The sequence below is a fragment of the Saccopteryx bilineata genome, chromosome 11, assembly GCF_036850765.1.
Source record: "Saccopteryx bilineata isolate mSacBil1 chromosome 11, mSacBil1_pri_phased_curated, whole genome shotgun sequence".
Classification (NCBI taxonomy): Eukaryota; Metazoa; Chordata; class Mammalia; order Chiroptera; family Emballonuridae; genus Saccopteryx; species Saccopteryx bilineata.
Window position 1 is genome coordinate 6,423,690 of NC_089500.1, and position 20,869 is coordinate 6,444,558.

General features: G+C 39.9%; 1 protein-coding gene across 1 annotated transcript in view; it reads right to left on the reverse strand.

Moving 5' to 3' along the window:
- The window catches only part of CCDC102B (coiled-coil domain containing 102B), a 200,550-nt gene that overhangs the window by 46,437 nt on the left and 133,244 nt on the right, over positions 1-20,869 (reverse strand). The window lies entirely within an intron of this gene.

The following is a 20,869-nucleotide window of genomic DNA, read 5'->3' on the forward strand; positions in this document are numbered from 1 at the left end:
CAAACCACAATGAGACATTACCTCGTAGCTGTGAGAATGACTTATCAAAAAGACCAGAAATAACAAGCGTTGGGAAGAGTGTGGAGAAAAGCGAACCCTCGTGCACTGCTGGTGGAAATGTAAATTGGTGCAGCCACTACGGAAAACAGTGCAGACGTCCCTCAAAAGATTAGAAAGCAGAGCTGCCATTATGGTCCAGCATTTGCATTTCTGGGGATTTATCCAGAATGAAATGAAAACACTATCTAAAAATGTTTCTGCCTCCCATGTCCACTGCAGAATTATTTATAATAACCAAGACATGGAAACCACCTGAGTGTCCCTTGCTGGCTAAAGGGATAAAGAGAATGTGGTACATATATCATGAAATATTATTTAGCTATAAAAACTGAGGACCTCCTGCCGTTTGTGAAAATGAGGATAGACTTTGATGGCCTTCTGCTAAGTGAGTTAGTGATGAGGAGAGATGACAAATAACTGTGTCATCTTGCTTAAATGTGGAATCTAGAAACAAAACAAAAAACACCTCATATATACAGAGGACAGATAGGTGGTGGTGGTGGTAGGAAAATAGAGGTAGAATAGGTGAAGGCAGTGAGAAGGCACAAATTTTAATTATTTATAAAATAAATAATTGCTGAGGATGTAAGATACAGCATGGTAACTATAATTAATAATACTGTCCTGTATGTTTAAAGTTAACAAAAGTGCCTGACCAGGTGGTGATGCAGTGGATAGAGCGTTGGATTGAGATGCATAGGATCCAGGTTTGAGACCCTGAAGTCACCAGCTTGAGCACAGGCTCATCTGCTTTAAGCAAGGCTCACCAGCTTGGATGCAGGATCGCTGGCTCAAGCAAGGGGTCACTCACTCTGCTGTAGCCCCTGTGGTCAAGGCACATGTGAGAAAGCAATCAATGTAAAGCTAAAATGCCGCAACGAAGAACTGATGCTTTTCATCTCTCTCCCTTTCTGTCTGTTTGTCCCTGTCTGTCCCTCTCCCTGTCTGTCACATGTACACACAAAAAATTGCCAAAAGAGTAGATCTTGCCCTGGCCGGTTGGCTCAGCGGTAGAGCATCGGCCTGGCGTGTAGAAGTCCGAGGTTCGATTCTTGGCCAGTGCACACAGGAGAAGCACCCATCTGCTTCTCCACTCCTCCCACTCTCCTATCTCTCTGTCTCTCTCTTCCCCTCTCGCAGCCGAGGCTCCATTGGAGCAAAGATGGCCCAGGCACTGAGGATGGCTCTGTGGCCTCTGCCTCAGGTGCTAGAATGGCTCTGGATGCAACAGAGCGACACCCCAGAGGGGCAGAGTATCGCCCCCTGGTGGGCATGCTGGGTGGATCCCGGTTGGGCGCATGCAGAAGTCTGTCTGACTGCCTCCCCATTTCCAGCTTTGGAAAAATGCAAAAAAAAAAAAAGAGTAGATCTTAAAAGTTTTCATCAGAAGAAAATAAAATCTTAGCCAAGTGGTGATTGGTGTTCACTAGAATTGTTGTGGTTATTTTGCAATACCTCTATCTCAATAGTGAGTCATGTTGTATATGGCAATGCAGGCTTAAGCTGTGAGAGGGACTCAACTGTGTTTCTAACAGGGGGCGGAGGATTAAACCAGGATGCACCTTATCTTGTATCATGGCTTTTAAAGAGTGCACATAAACTCTGACCCAGACATTCTATTTCCATAAATGCATTCTATAAATATCCACATAATTGTGCAAAACGCTGCATGGGTGAGGACATTCGTTGCAGCATTCTGGTCTTTGTTAACAGTGAATGGTTGTATACTAATATCTGTCATAGGAAGGTAATCAGATAAAAAATGCTCAACATCACTAATCATTAGAGAAATGCAAATTAAAAACACAATGAGATATCACCTCACACCAGTCAGAATGGCGCTCATCAACAAAACAACACAGAATAAGTGCTGGTGAGGATGTGGAGAAAAGGGAACCCTCCTGCACTGCTGGTGGGAATGCAGACTGGTGCAGCCTCTGTGGAAAACAGTATGGAGATTCCTCAAAAAACTGAAAATCGAACTGCCTTTTGACCCAGCTATCCCACTTTTAGGAATATACCCCAAGGACACCATAGAACTGCTCGAAAAGGAGAAATGCACCCCCATGTTTGTGGCAGCATTGTTCACAATAGCGAAGATCTAGAAATAGCCCAAGTGTCCGTCAGAGGACGAGTGGATTAAAAAGCTTTGGTACAGGCCCTGGCCGGTTGGCTCAGCGGTAGAGCGTCGGCCTAGCGTGCGGAGGACCCGGGTTCGATTCCCGGCCAGGGCAGATAGGAGAAGCGTCCATTTGCTTCTCCACCCCTCCACCGCGCTTTCCTCTCTGTCTCTCTCTTCCCCTCCCGCAGCCAAGGCTCCATTGGAGCAAAGATGGCCCAGGCGCTGGGCATGGCTCTGTGGCCTCTGCCTCAGGCGCTAGAGTGGCTCTGGTCACAATATGGCGACGCCCAGGATGGGCAGAGCACCCCCCCCCTGGGGGGCAGAGCACCGCCCCTGGTGGGCGTGCCGGGTGGATCCCGGTGGGGCGCATGCGGGAGTCTGTCTGACTGTCTCTCCCTGTTTCCAGCTTCAGAAAAATGAAAAAAAAAAAAAAAAAAAAAAGCTTTGGTACATATATACTATGGAATACTACTCAGCCATAAGAAATGATGACATCAGATCATTTACAATAACATGGATGGACCTTGATAACAATATATGGAGTGAAATAAGTAAATCAAAAAAAAAAACTAAGATCTATATGAATCCATACATAGAAGGGACATAAAAATGAGACTCAGAGACATGAACAAGAATGTGATGGCAACAGAGGTGGGGGTGGGGGGAGGGGGGATGGGGTGAAGAAGGAGAGAGAGGTTGGGGGAGGGGAGGGGCACAAAGAAAACCAGATAAAAGGTGACAGAAGACAATTTAACTTTGGGGGAGGGGTATACAGCACAATCAAATGTCAAAATAATCTGGAGATGTTTTCTCTCAACATATGTACCCTGATTTATCAATGTCACTGCATTAAATTTAATAAATAAATTTTAAAAATACAAAAAAAAACTATCATCATTACGTATAACATGCAACCACTTATCTGTTGACGTGATGACAACTCCACGATATTCTATGAAGTTAAACAAAAGGCAAAACATTATGGAGCGTACGTTATTTCAGGAGAAAATCTAATGGAAAGTGAATTTTGAGATGACCTTGTTGGTGACGAGCAGGCTCTGGCCTCTGTGAAACTCAGAACCCTGAGCAGACCAGGTAGAAATCCAGCAGAGGTGGGGACAGGGTGTGGCCTGGAAGGCAGGACCCAGAGAGACACTGCTGGCCACCACTGTGAGGAGCCAGGATGAGGAAATGGCAGAGGGGGGGCTCCCACACTGACCACCCCCTTTCTCTCTGGTCCCTAACATCCAAACCAAACCGTGTGCCACCCGAGACCCCTGACAATATGAGTGTTACATAAGTGGGAGATTCCTGGGACCTCACAGCTGTCCTGCAAACCTCCATCCCCTTAAATAAATATGGCGCCCATGATACTTAAACCTTGGTAACGCCCACAGGGAGCTGGGAACTGACTCATAGATGTACATGGGCAGTTGGACTTTTGTTGGCTGGGCATCTTGCCATGGTTCCTCCACTGGCCCCATGGTCATCCTGCAGGTTATGCCCTCATCACAGGATTTTACAGAATTACATCACAAATCACATTTAGAAAGACATCGTTCATGTCTTCTCTTTAGAATATAATTTTCAAAGGCCAGATTATATATCTTATTCTTTTACAGAGAGATAGTAATAGGCAACACAATTCTATTATTTGGAATAACAATGAAGAAACATTTAATGAAAGATTTTCTTGATCTGTCAAGAGAATTTGCCTCAAAATTAAGGCAGAGCTTGACAAAAGAGTCATTACGAATTTGCAAAGTAATGGCTTTCTTTCAGGAATTATGCACCTCCTTGTAACTCCTTAAACACCTTTGGGATTTAGCAAAATTATTCCTCAGATAGCCAATGTTTTGTCATTGGGCTTGTACAATCCTCTTAGATTGGTGTCAGTGGAGTTAGTGAACAAAAACAACCTTTGAAAAATATACAAAGAAAGAAAGGAGGAAGACAGAAGGGAGAAAGGAGACCATGAGTGTTCAAGCATTCATGCTTTACTGCTTGGCCATTGTGTTCTCAGGCCTGGAAGGTGCATGTGCATTGGGCACAGCCTGTCCTCAGTGAGTGGCCCCACACTTGCAACATCAGCATCAGCCATTCAGAACCTACTGAATCAGACATTCAGGGGCTGGGACCCAGCAAACCGGGGATTATACCAGCCCTCCAGATGTTTCTGCCCTGGTATAACTATCAAGTATAGTAAACTTTCCTCTTTTCAGTAACTGTTTTAAGACCGCGGATGTAATCTGAGCAATGAAATATGAGCAGGCTCCCTGCATTAGGAGAGGAGATACACATGATACATGTCAGGGCACCATGTCATGCTGGGACAGTCGGGAATCTTGCTTCCCACTGAGCTTGGCACACCTGGCCTGCCCACATTGTGTTATATGAGAAAACATATCACGTTTTATCCATAGCCAAACATATTTTCATTTTGCTCATAGGATACCTTTACTTTCTATTCTAATAAAGATGAAAACTGGATTTCCATTTAGAAGTAAAATTATTTCATTAATACAAAGATTTTTTTAAAATTAGTTGAGGGTGAAAAGGATTACTATTGACTAAGTACCTACTATACATAAAATTCTTCCCACACCATCTCTCTCTTGTCTCTTCTGCTTTCCCCACTCAGTACCAGAGAGGCCGTGAACATTGCTTATGGCCAACCTACTTGTAAGTTACTCCCGCACTTTTTATTTTATCAAAACGGTATGCCATGGCTAGCTCTCTCATCAATTTATTGCTAGGCATTATCTTCTCAGACTTCACAAGTTCTTTGACACTTTATTTGATTAAGAACGCTATAAATGAGCAGACAAAACAGAAACAGACTCATGGATATAGAGGACAGACTGATGGTTGCCCAAGAGGAGGGTGGTTGAGAGGCTGGGTGAAAAAGGTGGAGGGATTGAGAAGTACGGACTGGTAGTTACTAAATAGTCACAGGCATGTAAAGCACAGTGTGGGGAATATAGTCAATAATATTGTAATAACTCTGGATGGAGCCAGGTGGGTACTGGAAATATCGGGGGACCACTTTGTCAAGTATGTGATTGTCTAACCACTAGAGACTGTATACCTGAAACAAAAACTATTGACTGTCAACTGTAATTTTAAAAAAAATAAAAAATAAAAAAATATTTTATTAATTTACCACCAGCCCCATTTTACTCCCTAGAGAGAGGGGGGTTTCTTCTTGAATTGTCAGAGCTGTGGCCTTTGCTACTCTATACTCAGTTCTTGTCACTCCTGTGAGACATCCTCCCCTCCAGTTCTTTCTCTGAATACATGCGGCAGCACAGGGTGAAGGCACTCGGGACCCCACGTCATGATCCCATGCCTTTCTCTGATGCTGGTTTCTGAAATCTCACTTTCTCTTGTAATTTGCTTACAGATGTCCTATTGGAAGACATTCAAATGGATGTTCACTGAAAGGAGTTAATAATCTACCTTTGAAAAGAGAATTAGGTGGATAGTCCACGTGGACCTTCAGAGCAAGCTTATTTCAATATATTGTAATGGTAGAAAGACAGAAAAAAATAATAATGATGTGAACTGTTTGTGTTTTAGCAGATAAAAATCTGAATGAAAATTGAACATGTAAGAAATAATGGATCTGGAGATTATTATCCGAAGTAAATGAGCCAGTGAGAGAAAGACAAATACCATCTGATCTGACTTGTATGTAGAATCTAAGGAACAAAATAGAAAAAGAGGCATGGACACACGGAACAGATAGCTGTGGTTGGGGGTGGGTTTGGAGGGCTGAATGAAAGAAAGTGAAGAGATTAAGTAGAAAACATATAGATAGAAAAAACAGACACAGACAACAGCATGGTGATAGCCAGAGAGGGAGGGGGAGTGGGGGGGGAAGGGGGTCAAATGGGGACTCAGAGGGACTTTGCTTTGGACCATGGGCATGCGATGCAGTGTACCAATGATGTTTTGTTGAGTTGTATATCTAAACCTGTATGCTTTAGTGAACCAATGTCACCCTAATAAATTCTATAAACAAATAAAAAATACACAGTACTTCAGATTATGTCAGAGTGTGATCCTCTGTAAATCTAAAGATCTAAAGCTATACAGCTGGACAGTAAATATAATTCACAAGCCTTTAGAAGTGGATTTGAATATTAATAGTGGATCTTGATATAAAAATTATCATCTAAAATGCATTTGTATACAGATATTTTGATAGGATAATACTAGTTTCTCAAACAGATCGACTCTCATGTTGGAAGGATTGGAGGCAGGCTTTAAATTTTGTATGTGGCTAATGAACTCACACCTTAGTTTATGCTCTTGTAAGTCAAGATATTGCTTCCCACCTGGAATTAATTTTGTAGTTGATACATCAAGCATTGAGGCTTAAGTGATTCTGACTTTGGCAAGCTGACAGAATCCAAATACATTTTCTTATAACTGAAAGTAACATAAAGGGAGACTGGTAAAATTAAATCAGGTAAGTTTATATATCTATTTGAAGGGAAACAAAATATCATTCAGGGAATTTAAAAGTATGTTACTTCTATAAGTTCAACTTTTTAGAATTATGATTCAGATACTAGTTTAAATATGATTTCTTATGAGATGCTTTTTTTTTTTTTGTATTGTTTTGGAGTTAGAATCGGGGAGGCAGTCAGACTCCTGCATGCGCGCACCTGACTGGGAGCCACCCAGCATGCCCACCGAGGGTGATGCTCCTCTGCAAGAGAAGCCACTCTAGCACCTCAGGTGGAGGCCATGGAGCCATCCTCAGCACCTGGGGCCAACTTTGCTCTAATGAAGCCTTGGCTGCAGGAGAAGAGAGAGATTGAGAGAAAGGAGAGGGGGAAGGGTGGAGAAGCAGATGGGCTCTTCTCCTGTGTGCCCTAGCCGGGAATTGAACCCAGGACTTCCACATATAGGGCTGACGCTCTACCACTGAACCAACTGGCCAGGGCCCTGAGATGCTTTCTTGATTACCCAAATGTAATCAGTGATTCACAGTATTATTTTTAAATTCTTTCATATGACCGTTCACTTCTACCTATTTGTGCATTTATTTAAGATTCTTTTTTCTACTAGGTAGACAATAAATATTTAATGTGTATGTAGAAGCAATTTAGAATTATGTGGAAATGTATAAATTAACCTAGTTAGTTGTCAGGAATTTGAAATTGGAGCTCTAATTGTAGAATTTTGAAAACACTGTTACTAGCAAAAAAGGTATGCCTCATTTTAATGACAAAAAGATGTTTTATTTTATGTGTTTATTATGTTTTATTTTTAAGCACCAAATACTTGAAATAATTTTTCTAAAGATGATCACCTTTTCAGTTTGCTAATACATCATTTAATATTATTATCTAAAACAGTGATTATTTTTTTAGGTTTTTAAGCTACAGTAAACTTCTTAAATTTTAATTCTATCAATTCTCAATTTTTTAAATTATAGAATTACCTAAAAAGACATTTTGAAATCGGTGAATGTCCACAATTATCTGATAATTAGTCTTTTCCAAAATGACAATTTATATTTTGGAGGTAGAAAACTGAATTACAATTTTTCAAATAATACATAAAAAGAACCATTGGGTAAAATATGTCCTTTGTGCATACATCATTTAAATTATCATAAATTGTTGAGTTAGTACTAAATTATGAGACCATAATTATGTTCAGTTATTGTTATATATAACTGCTACTTATTTTTGTCATGGTCTGAATTTAATCTGATAGATCTAAATTTCTATCTCTGTGAAAAAGATATATTGAGACAGATGTGAGAGGGAATATTACTTTCTTACACTTTTTTATGGACAGGCTGTCATTTAGAAGTGAAAGGAAGGTAACACCAAACACAAGATGACATGAAGTTGACATGTCAGAGGCAGGAAGATATGACAGGCATGAGGGGGGCTTTCAATAGAGTGAAAAATAGAGCATTAGATATTAAGGAAAGGGGGACAGGATGCTGTTGTTGTGGGAAGACTAGGTCAAGATCTCAAAGTCCTGATCAAAAGAGATTGAAATTCTAATTTTTTGTTTTAGATGGGAGAGGGACATGGAAAGTGAGGGAAACATTGATCAAATGAATGAAATACACCATTTTTTGGATAAGAAAAAAGAAACCTGTTTTACTTGACTAGGTAATGACAGAAATAGAAAAACCAATGAGAACATTGCAATAAGGTTCAAACAGTTCATATATTTCAGTCTGCAGTGAATAGGAAAATAAAAAAACAACAACAAAGTAAACAAGAACATGGTTTCATCTCACACTAAAATTCCAAAGGTAGAAAGACTTCATTAGTTGGTTAACTTGGCAGTTCAAGAACCTCATCAAGGACTGGGCTCTCCTTATATTTCTGTGTTGCTCCCTTGGGTAGTTGGTGTTCATTTTCACAAATGTCTGATGCTCCCCTCTAAAAGGGCGCTTATATACATCCCTTCCTGTTGAACTCAGTATGGCCATGGGACTTACTTTGGGCACTGTAATTAAGTCGAAGGGATGCTGGTCACCTCCAAGCACTTACAGAGCACTATTCACCATGGTCTCTTATTTCTGCCTCTGCAACTGTGTTGCAATGAACCCTTTGTACCATTGGATTCCTCAGTCACTTGTCATAGGAAGAAAACCTAAGTGAACTTAAATAAACTTTGGTCTTTGAAGCCATTATTCCCACACACACACACACACACACATGGATATACCTTATTTTTTTATTCTTTAATTACAATTGATAATCAATGATATTTTATATTACTTTCAGGTGGGTATCACAGTGGTTAGATGCTTATGTAATTTACAAAGTGATAGCCCTGATCATTCTAGCACTTGCCTGGCACTATACATAGTTACTACACTATTATTGACTATATTCCCTGTGCTGTGCTTCACATCCCTGTGACTATTTTGTAACTACAAATTTTTGCTTTTAATCCCTTCAAATCCCTTCCCATCTGGTAATCATCAATCTCTTCTGTGTATCTATTTGTCTGTTTCTGTCTGATCATTTATTTTGTTCTGTAAGTTCCACATACAAGTGAAATCATGACGCCATTGTGATTTTTCAGGTTTACTGTTACTGCAGCATAATGCAGACCACTCGAGCTGACAGACTCTTCTGAGCCTGCAGGTTTTCCTTGAACTAGAAATTACATGTAGTTTTGACAATATCAAGAACAAAAAGGGAATATTTTCTTGTAAGGTCTTCCTAAGAGTTAAAAAAAATTTGTATCTTCCCAGGACTTCATTTCATGTTTAAACGACTATAATTGTATCACATGTTAATGGTTACCCCCTCATTGATTAAAAAGTAACCCTATAGAATTGGATTAGCCTAAATACACTCAGGTTTTAGGGCTGAAGGTAGCTCCGAAATCAAAGTCAGAAGAGAGACTACATGAAATAGTAGAGTTTCATCAAGAAAGACACAATGGGCCCTGGCCGGTTGGCTCAGCGGTAGAGCGTCGGCCTGGCATGCAGAAGTCCTGGGTTCGATTCCCGGCCAGGGCACACAGGAGAGGCGCCCATTTGCTTCTACACCCCTCCCCCTCTCCTTCCTCTCTGTCTCTCTCTTCTCCTCCCACAGCCGAGGCTCCATTGGAGCAAAGATGGCCCAGGCACTGGGGATGGCTCTGTGGCCTCTGCCTCAGGCACTAGAATGGCTCTGGTTGCGACAGAGCGATGCCCCAGAGGGGCAGAGAATCGCTCCCTGGTGGGCATGCCTGGTGGATCCCGGTCAGGCGCATGCGGGAGTCTGTCGGACTGCCTCCCCGTTTCCAGCTTTGGAAAAATGAAAAAATGAAAAAAAAAAGAAAAAGAAAAAGAAAGACACAATGAACAAAGGAATGAATGAACAATCAGTAACTACTTCAAGGTACAATTTCTCCCTGTTTCTTTTCTTCCTTCCTTCCTTCCTTCCTTCCTTCCTTCCTTCCTTCCTTCCTTCCTTCCTTCCTTCCTTCCTTCCTTCCTTCCTTCCTTCCCTCCTTCCCATCCTCCTTCCTTTCATTCAAAAGATATTTGTTAACAACCAGCTATGAACACGATACTATGATAAAGCACCAAGGATGCAGATATTAAAAATCAACTACAGGCTTTTTTGCAAAGAGTAAATAAAACCAGAAATAGTAGGTACTCATCTTGGAAATGAATGTATTTGAGGTATGCTCAAGAAGAGAGATACAAGGCAGCTAATAGCATGGCAAGATTTCTGAGAAAGGAATGTTGAACCTGAAATTAGACATTGCAGTAAAAATGACTATTTGGAGAGGAAAGATTGAGGGAAAATCTCTCCAGGATGGAGTGTAAGCAGATGCTAAGACCAGAAGTGAGGAAAAACATGGTGTACTGTGGAGATGACTGGACTACAGTGAGTGTGTGTGTGTGTGTGTGCATGTGAGTGTAAGCTTGGTATACATTGCGAACTTATTTATTTTTTTTCCTTTTTTTAGTATTAAGTGAGAGGAGGGGAGGCAGAGAAACAGATTCCTGCATGTGTCCCAACCAGGATCCACCCAGCAAACCCCTGACCCATTGACGCTCTGTCCATCTGGGGCTGCTGCTCTGTTGCTCAACACCAGAGCTATTTTAGCACCTGAGCCAAGGCCATGGAGCCATCCTCAGCACCCGAGGCTAACTTGCTTGAACTATTCATGCCATGGCTGTAGGAGAGGAAGAGAGGGAAAAAAGAGAGAGAAGGGGGAGGAGTGAAGAAGCAAATGGCCACTTCTCCTGTGTGCCCTGACCAGGAATCAACCCTGGGACTTCTACACACTGAGCTGACATGCTAACACTGAGCCAATTGGCCAAAGCAAGCTGTAAACTTATTTATTAATGAAAAACTCATATATAATAGAAAGGATTTATTAATATCTAAATAAACTATTGCATATATACATGTCACAAGACATTGATTAAGAAGATTGTTCAACACACACAAAATATCAATGTGGAGTTATAGCAATTCTAGTTAAATAAAAATAAGTATTGCACTCAATTTACAAATATGCATTCACAAAGTTAAAATTAGAATCATCATATTTGGTATGACAGCTTCTCAGACTACAGGAATCGGGTCAGAAACAAGGCTTAGCCATGGAATAAGGATCATTCTCTTGTTTAAATCCTAATGTAGCTGTTGACTTCATGGTCACCTTCCCTGCAAAACGGGACTTTCATAACTGTGTTATTGGTGTTGCAAACTGCAATGAGAATAAATGGGATGACTGTATTAATAATATCTATGACTAGTTTGCTCTAGGGCAGTGAGTCACCATCTGTTGGTGTGTGCAACTGTGTGTACTGCTGCTCTCTGGAAATAAGGTACTGATTTAGACATGTATTAATAATGCCTTATCACTAATAGAATATTTATTACGATCACCTAGATAGGCTAGGCTAGAGTACAATGAATGCAGCTCTAATCTTGCTATACACATTTCATCATTTTGCCCCAAGAGAAATCTTGACATCCAGGATAGTAAAGATTTTTTTCCTGCTATATTAAATGTAATAAATAATAGCACCAATCTCAAAGGGCTGCTGTACATAGTAAACTATGTACATGTGTCTAGATGTACATATTAGTATATATGTATATAACAAGTAGATATATGTGTGTTTTCTACATAGCTAAGCATTGTTATTAGAGGAAGAATGAACTCTCCTCACTGTACTCTAATTAATGCCTCCCACATCCGATGATTGGAAGAACCCCAGAAGGAACATATATCATAGACAATCAATATGTTTGTTTAAGTTCTGTAGTGAGGATATAGAACTTCATTGCATAGATAGCTTTTCTGCCATTTCCAGAGGGTATGTACCACATCAATAGAAAAACAACAAATACTCCTTATCTCAGCCTCAAACAAGGATGCCTGCTAAAGTAATTTTAACATACTGCAGGGGCTGGCGGTAAGTGTGGCCAGTCCCAGTTTCCACCCTCAGTGATGAAGTTTTAGATGAAGCAGGCGACCGAACGAGGAATTGAAGCAGATCTCAGTGAATGGAAGCCGTGTGTAATAGGGGTGCCTCTGAAGGTAGCATAAGGCACACATGAGAGGTTTGAGAGGACCGAAAAAGACACCAATCATAAAACTTACCCTAGAACTTTGCATTAAAAAAACCCCTCAAACAGAAATCTCTTTTGATTTTGTTCCCAGTTCAAGATAGAGTCCACCTCTCTAGTCCCCCTCACAACAGAACTTTCTAAAAGAATTCTCTGTAGTGGTTTTATCCACTTCTCCAGACTGAATTACTTTTGAACTCTCTTTATTATTCACTTGGTTCCAGAAAAAACTGTTCTTGTTAGGTTGCTAATGGCTTCTAGATAGCCAAACATATTGCTCACCTACAATGTCTTTAACCTGAACTCTCAACAATGTTCTCTATTTAATGAGAATATATATAACTTTAGCACTGAGGTGTAGACTTGTATAACCAACTATCAACTTGCTATCTACATTTGATTTCTCATAGTCATTTTAAATGTGACAAGCTTTATTGTTCTATAAATTCCAATGATATGAGAAACTTACCCAATACCCAATTTGCTACAAATGCACAGAAATGTCATTGCAACCTGAGACAGTAAGGAACAGGACAAAGAAATAAGCCCTACCAGTTAGGGGTTGTGTTTAACTGTTCATGTCAGTTAGAGAGCTGTGATATTGAGCCCAAATGAGAGAGCAAGCTAAGTTCTGCCCACCATGGGGCAGAAGAACATTCCTCTCATTAAAAGAAAATACTATGAAGAACTGTATGCCAAAAAACTAGACAACCTAGATGAAATGGACAAATTCCTTGAAACATACAATCTTCCAAAAATCAATCTGGAAGAATCAGAAAACCTAAACAGACCAATTACACCAAATGAGATCAAAACAGTTATCAAAAAACTCCCAGCAAAGAAAAGTCCTGGGCCAGATGGCTTCACAAGTGAATTCTACCAACTATTCAAAGAAGAACTAACTCCTATCCTTCTCAAGCTATTTCAAAAAAATCAAGAGGAAGGAAGACTTCCAAGCTCCTTTTATGAGGCGAGCATAATTCTGATTCCAAAACCAGGCAAAGACAACACAAAGAAAAAAAATTATAGGCCAATATCTCTGATGAATATAGATGCTAAAATCCTCAACAAAATATTAGCAAACTGGATCCAACAATATATGGAAAAAATCATACACCATAATCAAGTGGGATTTATTCTTGGGAGGCAAGGCTGGTACAATATTTGCAAATCTATCAATGTTATTAATCACATAAATGAAAGGAAGGAGAATAACCACATGATAACTTCAATAGATGCAGAAAAAGCATTTGATAAAATCCAGCACCCATTTATGATCAAAACTCTCAGCAAAGTGGGAATACAGGGAACATACCTCAACATGATAAAAGTCATCTATGACAAACCTACAGCCAACATCATCCTCAATGGGCAAAAATTAAAAGCAATCCCCTTAAGATCAGGAAAAGGGCTGATGTGCCCCTTTCACCACTCTTATTCAACATAGTCCTGGAAGTCCTAGCCAGAGCAATCAGACAAGAAGAAGAAATAAAAGGCATTCAAGTTGGAAAAGAAGAAGTAAAGCTATCATTATTTGCAGATGATATGATATTGTATATAGAATATCCTAAAGTCTCAGTCAAAAAACTACTGGACCTGATAAATGAATTCAGCAAGGTGGCAGGATATAAAATTAATTCTCAGAAATCAGAGGCATTTTTATACACCAACAATGAACAATCAGAAAGAGAAATTAAGGAAACAATCCCCTTCACTATTACAACCAAAAAAATAAAGTACCTAGGAGTATATTTAACCAAGGAGACTAAAGACTTGTACTCGGAAAATTATAAAACATTGATAAAGAAATCAAGGAAGATACAAACAAGTGGAAGCATATACCGTGCTCATGGTTAGGAAGAATAAACATCATTAAAATGTCTATATTACCCAAAGTAATTTATAAATTCAATGCAATACCAATTAAAATACCAATGACTTACTTCAAAGATATAGAACACATATTCCAAAAATTGGTATGGAACCAAAAGAGAACACGAATAGCCTCAGCAATCTTGAAAAGGAAGAATAAAGGGGGAGGTATCACACTTCCGGATATCAAGTCCATTATACTCAAAACACCCTGGTACTGGCATGAGAACAGGCATATAGATCAATGGAACAGAACTGAGAACCCAGAAATAAACCCACACCTTATGGACAACTGATATTTGACAAAGGAGGTAAGAGCATACAATGGAGTCAAGACAGCCTCTTTAATAAATGGTGTTGGGAAAATTGGACAGCTACCTGCAAAAAAATGAAACTAGATCACCAGCTTACACCACTCACAAAAATAAACTCAAAATGCATAAAACACTTAAATGTAAGCCGTGAAACCATAAGCATCTTAGAAGAAAACATAGGCAGTAAGCTCTCTGACATTTCTCACAGCAATATATTTGCCGATTTATCTCCACGGGCAAGTGAAATAAAAGGCAGGATAAACAAATGGGACTATATCAAACTAAAAAGCTTTTGCACAGCTAAAGACAATAAGAACAGAATAAAAAAGACAAACTACACAATGGGAGAACATATTCGACAGTACGTCTGATAAGGTGTTCATATCCAAAATTTATAAAGAACTTGTAAAACTCCATACCAAGAAGACAAACAATCCAATCAAAAAATGGGAAAAGAAATGAATAGACACTTCTCCAAAGAGGACATACAGATGGCCAATAGGCATATGAAAAAATGCTCAACATCACTAATCATTAGAGAAATGCAAATTAAAACCACAATATGATATCACCTCACACTAGCCAGAATGGCGCTCATCAACAAAACAACACAGAATAAGTGCTGGCGAGGATGTGGAGAAAGGGATGTCCCTCTTGTACTGTTGGTGGGAATGCAGACTGGTGCACCACTGTGGAAAACAGTATGGAGATTCCTCAAAAAATTAAAAATTGAACTGCCTTTTGACCCAGCTATACCACTTTTAGGAATATACCCCAAGAACACCATAGCACTGTTTGAAAAGAAGAAATGCACCCCATGTTTATGGCAGCATTGTTCACAGTAGCGAAGATCTGGAAACAGCCCAAGTGTTCATCAGTGGACAAGTGGATTAAAAAGCTTTGGCACATATATACTATGGAATAATACTCAGCCATAAGAAATGATGACATCGGATCATTTATAACAACATAGATGGACCTTGATAACATTATACTGAGCAAAATAAGTAAATCAGAAAAAACTAAGGACTATATGATTCCATACATAGGTGGGACATAAATATGAGACTCAGAGATATGGACAAGAGTGTGGAGGTTACGGGGTTGGTGGGAGGAGAGGGAGGGGGTTGGGGAGGGGAGGGTCACAAAGAAAACCAGTTAGAAGTTGACGGAAGACAATTGGACTTTGGGTGATGGGAATGCAGCATAATCAAATGTCAGAATAACCTGGATATGTTTTCTCTGAACATATGTACCCTGATTTATCAATGTTACCCCATTAAAATTAATTTTAAAAATGGGTGAATTAAGTAGAAGTTTAGACACTAGTTAGGAGAAATCTAACCAACAAGTCAGAATTAGAGTATAAAAAATACACCAAAAATTGTGAAATAAACAAATTAACCATATATATCTGTATGGTATACACACACATACACACACACACACACACAAGGATATACACATTAGAATAATATTTTATTTTACAAGCCCACAATGATCAGCCCTAAAATATAGCCATCACTTTTCCTCACATTCCTTTGGCCACAATTTAGGAATATGATCATCTATAAGTGACAAAAGACTGTGAAATTCACTCTACCTATGTGTCCAGAGAGAGGAGGAAGTGGGTTCTCTGTGCACATACCAATAGCTGTCTAAAAAACAACCAAATGAAAACAGTGAATCTATACATGTACATATATACATAGACACACACAAGATTTGAATGGCAAAATTGTAAAGTTTGATCTACTATAAGATATTTGTGTGGGGTGGGTGATACTATAGACATACAGTCCCCAGAAAAGAACCAATAAAAAAGTACACATTTTTTAAAAGTATATTTTAGTTAATTCAATATTTACAAAATTGTTGATATACTTGCTCACAAAGAAAGTCTTAACAAATTCCAACAAAGTTTTGTGTCAATAAGTTTTAGTGAATTTTAGATGACATCTTTATAGTCACAAAGCAATTAAAATAGAAATCAATTTTTGAGAAGGATTTAAAAATTCTCAAAAATTAATGTGGGAGAGACAAGATGGCGCTGGAGTAGGCGAACGTACCAGCATCTACCTCCCAGAACCAATGTGGATTACAAACTAATTTTATGAACTATCAACTGGAAAAACCAACTTTGGACTAAACTAAAAGGACTCTTCAACCCAGGAACGCTGAAGAAGCCACCCAGAGACTGGTAGGAAAAGCGGAAACGCGGAGAGGGCTGCCTAGCTTCTCGGAGCGAACGGCAGCAGGGAGAGACTCGCGTGGCGGGAAGTGAGTTTAGCAGAGGGGAAAGGGCCCTGAGCCCCAGGAACAAAGCCCCAGCCTGCAGCCCCAGAGCCCAGAAGAAGCATAAGGACAGTATTTAGCTGGAAACAAGTCAGGATACTGTTTGTGAGAGAGTCTGATTTCTCAGACCCAGGATCCTTCTTAAAGGGACCACGCAGAACATCTCTCTCACAAACACTCACCCGGGGCTCCTGGAGACGGAGGGAGAGGGGAGAGAACCACAGTAACAGGAAGAGAGTGCAACCTAGGAGGCATAGGGAGAAACATTTTTGGGAGATAGCCACTCTAACCCCTGGGACGAGTCACTCCCCAAAGCTGAAGTGAATATTTCCCCCGGAAACAGCAATACCAGCAAAGGAAAGCAGGAGAGCAGCCAAACAAGCTCCCCCGCGGCACTCAGAGCAGAGTCGCATAGAAGGAGGGAGCTTTCGGGTCTACGGTAGTGAGTCTTAGGGTCCGAGCTGCAACGCCCCCACCCACGCGGCTGAGGGCACACCGGAGAGCGGGTGGCAGCGGGAGACAAAAGCGCGGTTCTGCTGGCAGGGGCGGAAGCCGGCTGGCCACCAGTGGGCTCAGGTGTGAGCTCAATCTTGCCCGGCTAGGGAGAAGGGGGCGTGCAAAAGCGGCTAAGCTCAGCTGCCGGCAGCCTGTAATCCAGCCTCCGGGAGAAGGGCGGGAAACCCAGAAAGGGTAGAAACCAGCCCCGGAGCAAGGGCAGAGGGGCACATCCCTGCCCCGCCTGTGCAACCCAGGCTTGCGGTCTGACTTGGTAGCAGGCTCCTCCCGCGGGGGTGGAGCCAAAAGCCCAGAAGAGGCGGAGTTCCGCTACGAAGCTGAGCTTGGGCACGCAGCCTTTCCTGGTGGTAGAGCCAAGGCTAGCAGCTGTTCCTTGAGTGGGATCATCCTGCAAAGGCAGGGCGAAAGCTCGGAAACAGGCTGAGACCCGCAGCTGAGCAAAGGTGCTCGCCAGTGCCCTCAGGACCGAGCATAACGTCACACACGGGGGCGGGGCAAAGGCCAAGGCCACCAACCCTTGTGCACCTGAGCACGTGATCACAGCCACTCTCGTGAAGAGAAAATGCGGAGGCAGAGAAATACAACACAAATAAACCAAGAGAAATCCCCAGAAAAGGACCTAAGTGAATCAGATATAACCAAATTACCAGATGCAGAGTTTAAAATAACGATTGTTAGGATGCTCAAAGATATTAGAACCACCATAGATGGCCATTACGAAAACCTAAATAAAGAGATAACAAATATAAAAAAGGACATTGAAATAATAAAAAAGAATCAGACAGAAATGACAAATACAATATCTGAAATAAAGAATACAATGGAAGGAATTAAAAGCAGGATGGATGAAGCAGAGAATCGAATCAGTGAGTTAGAGGACACAATAAATAAAGGCATGGAAGCAGAGCAGAAAAAAGAAAAGAGACTCAAAAAGTCTGAGGAAACTCTAAGAGAGCTCTGTGACAACATGAAGAGAAATAACATCCGCATCATAGGGGTTCCTGAAGAAGAAGAGAAAGAACAAGGGATAGAGACTTTGTTCAAACATATTATAGCAGAAAACTTCCCCCAATTAAGGCAGGAAAATATTTCACATGTTCAGGAAGCACAGAGGACTCCATTAAGGAGAAATCCAAAGAAACCAACACCAAGACACATCATAATTAAATTACCAAAGCTAAATGATAAAGAGAAAATATTAAAAGCTGCTAGAGAAAAAAAGACAATCACCTACAAAGGAGCCCCCATAAGGATGACTTCTGACTTCTCAACAGAAACACTTGAGGCCAGAAGGGAATGGCAAGAAATATTCAAAGTAATGCAGAATAAGAACCTACAACCAAGACTACTTTATCCAGCAAGGCTATCATTTAAAATTGAAGGAGAAATAAAAAGCTTTACAGACAAAAAAAAACTAAAGGATTTCACTACAACCAAACCAAGGCTGCAAGAAATGCTAAGGGACCTGTGGTAAACAGATCAAAGGAAAAAAAGAATATAGCAAAAGAGAAAAACAGTTTTAAAGAAAAAAATGGCAATAAACCATTACATATCAGTAATAACCTTAAATGTTAATGGATTAAATGATCCGATCAAGAGACATAGGGTAGCTGCGTGGATAAGAAAACAGGACCCATACATATGCTGTCTACAAGAGACACACCTTAAATCAAAAGATGCACACAGACTGAAGATGAAAGGATGGAAAACAATATTTCACGCAAATGGAAATGAAAAAAAAGCTGGGGTAGCAATACTTATATCAGACAAAATGGACTTTAGAACAAAGACCATAGTTAGAGATAAAGAAGGTCACTACATAATGATAAAGGGAGCAATACAAAAGGAAGATATAACCATTATAAATATCTATGCACCTAATATAGGAGCACCTAAATATATAAAGCAGACTTTGATGGACTTAAAGGGCGAGATCAACAGCAATACTATAATAGTAGGAGATTTCAATACCCCATTAACATCATTAGATAGGTCCTCAAGAAAGAAAATTAACAAAGAAACAGCAGACTTAAAGGACATATTAGATGAACTCGATTTAATAGATATCTTCAGAACCTTTCACCCTAAAAGAACAGAATATACATTCTTTTCAAGCGCTCATGGGACATTCTCTAGAATAGACCACATGTTAGGGCACAAAAGCGGGCTCAACAAATTTAAGAAGATTGAAATCATATCGAACACTTTCTCTGATCACAATGGCATTAAACTAGAAATCAACCACAATAGAAAAATTGAAAAACATTCAAACACTTGGAAACTAAATAGCACGTTATTAAACAATGAATGGGTTAACATTGAGATCAAAGAAGAAATTAAAAAATTCCTAGAAACAAACGATAATGAGCATACATCAACTCAAAATTTATGGGACACAGCAAAAGCAGTCCTGAGAGGGAAGTTTATAGCATTACAGGCATACCTCAAGAAGCTAGAAAAAGCTCAAATTAACAACTTAACCCTGCATCTAAAAGAACTAGAAAAAGAACAGCAAGTAAAGCCCAGAGCTAGTAGAAGGAAGGAAATAATAAAGATCAGAGCAGAAATAAGTGACATAGAGGCTAAAGAAACAATACAGAGGATCAATGAAACCAGGAGCTGGTTCTTTGAAAAGGTAAACAAGATCGATGAACCCTTAACAAGACTCACCAAGAAAAAAAGAGAGAGGACTCAAATAAATAAAATTAGAAACGAGAGTGGAGAAATAACAACTGACACAACAGAAATACAAAATATTGTAAGAAAATACTATGAAGAACTGTACGCCAAAAAACTAGACAACCTAGATGAAATGGACAAATTCCTTGAATCATATAATCTTCCAAAAATCAATTTGGAAGAATCAGAAAACCTAAACAGACCAATTACAACAAATGAGATTGAAACAGCTATCAAAAAACTCCCAAAAAAGAAAAGTCCTGGGCCTGATGGCTTCACAAGTGAATTCTACCAAATATTCAAAGAAGAACTAACTCCTATTCTTCTCAAGCTATTTCAAAAAATTCAAGAGGAAGGAAGACTTCCAAACTCCTTTTATGAGGCGAGCATAATTCTGATTCCAAAACCAGGCAAAGACAACACAAAAAAAGAAAATTATAGGCCAATATCCCTGATGAACTTAGATGCAAAAATCCTCAATAAAATATTAGCAAACCGGATCCAGCAATATATGGAAAAAATCATACACCATGATCAAGTAGGATTTATTCTTGGGAGGCAAGGCTGGTACAATATTCGCAAATCAATCAATGTGATTCATCACATAAACAAAAGAAAGGAGAAAAACCACATGATAATTTCAATAGATGCAGAAAAAGCATTTGATAAAGTCCAGCACCCATTCATGATCAAAACTCTCAGCAAAGTGGGAATACAGGGAACATACCTCAACATGATAAAGGCCATCTATGACAAACCCACAGCCAACATAATACTCAATGGGCAAAAATTAAAAGCTATCCCCTTAAGATCAGGAACAAGGCAGGGTTGCCCCCTTTCACCACTCTTATTCAACATAGTTCTGGAAGTCCTCGCCACAGCAATCAGACAAGAAAAAGAAATAAAAGGCATCCAAATTGGAAAAGAGGAAGTAAAAC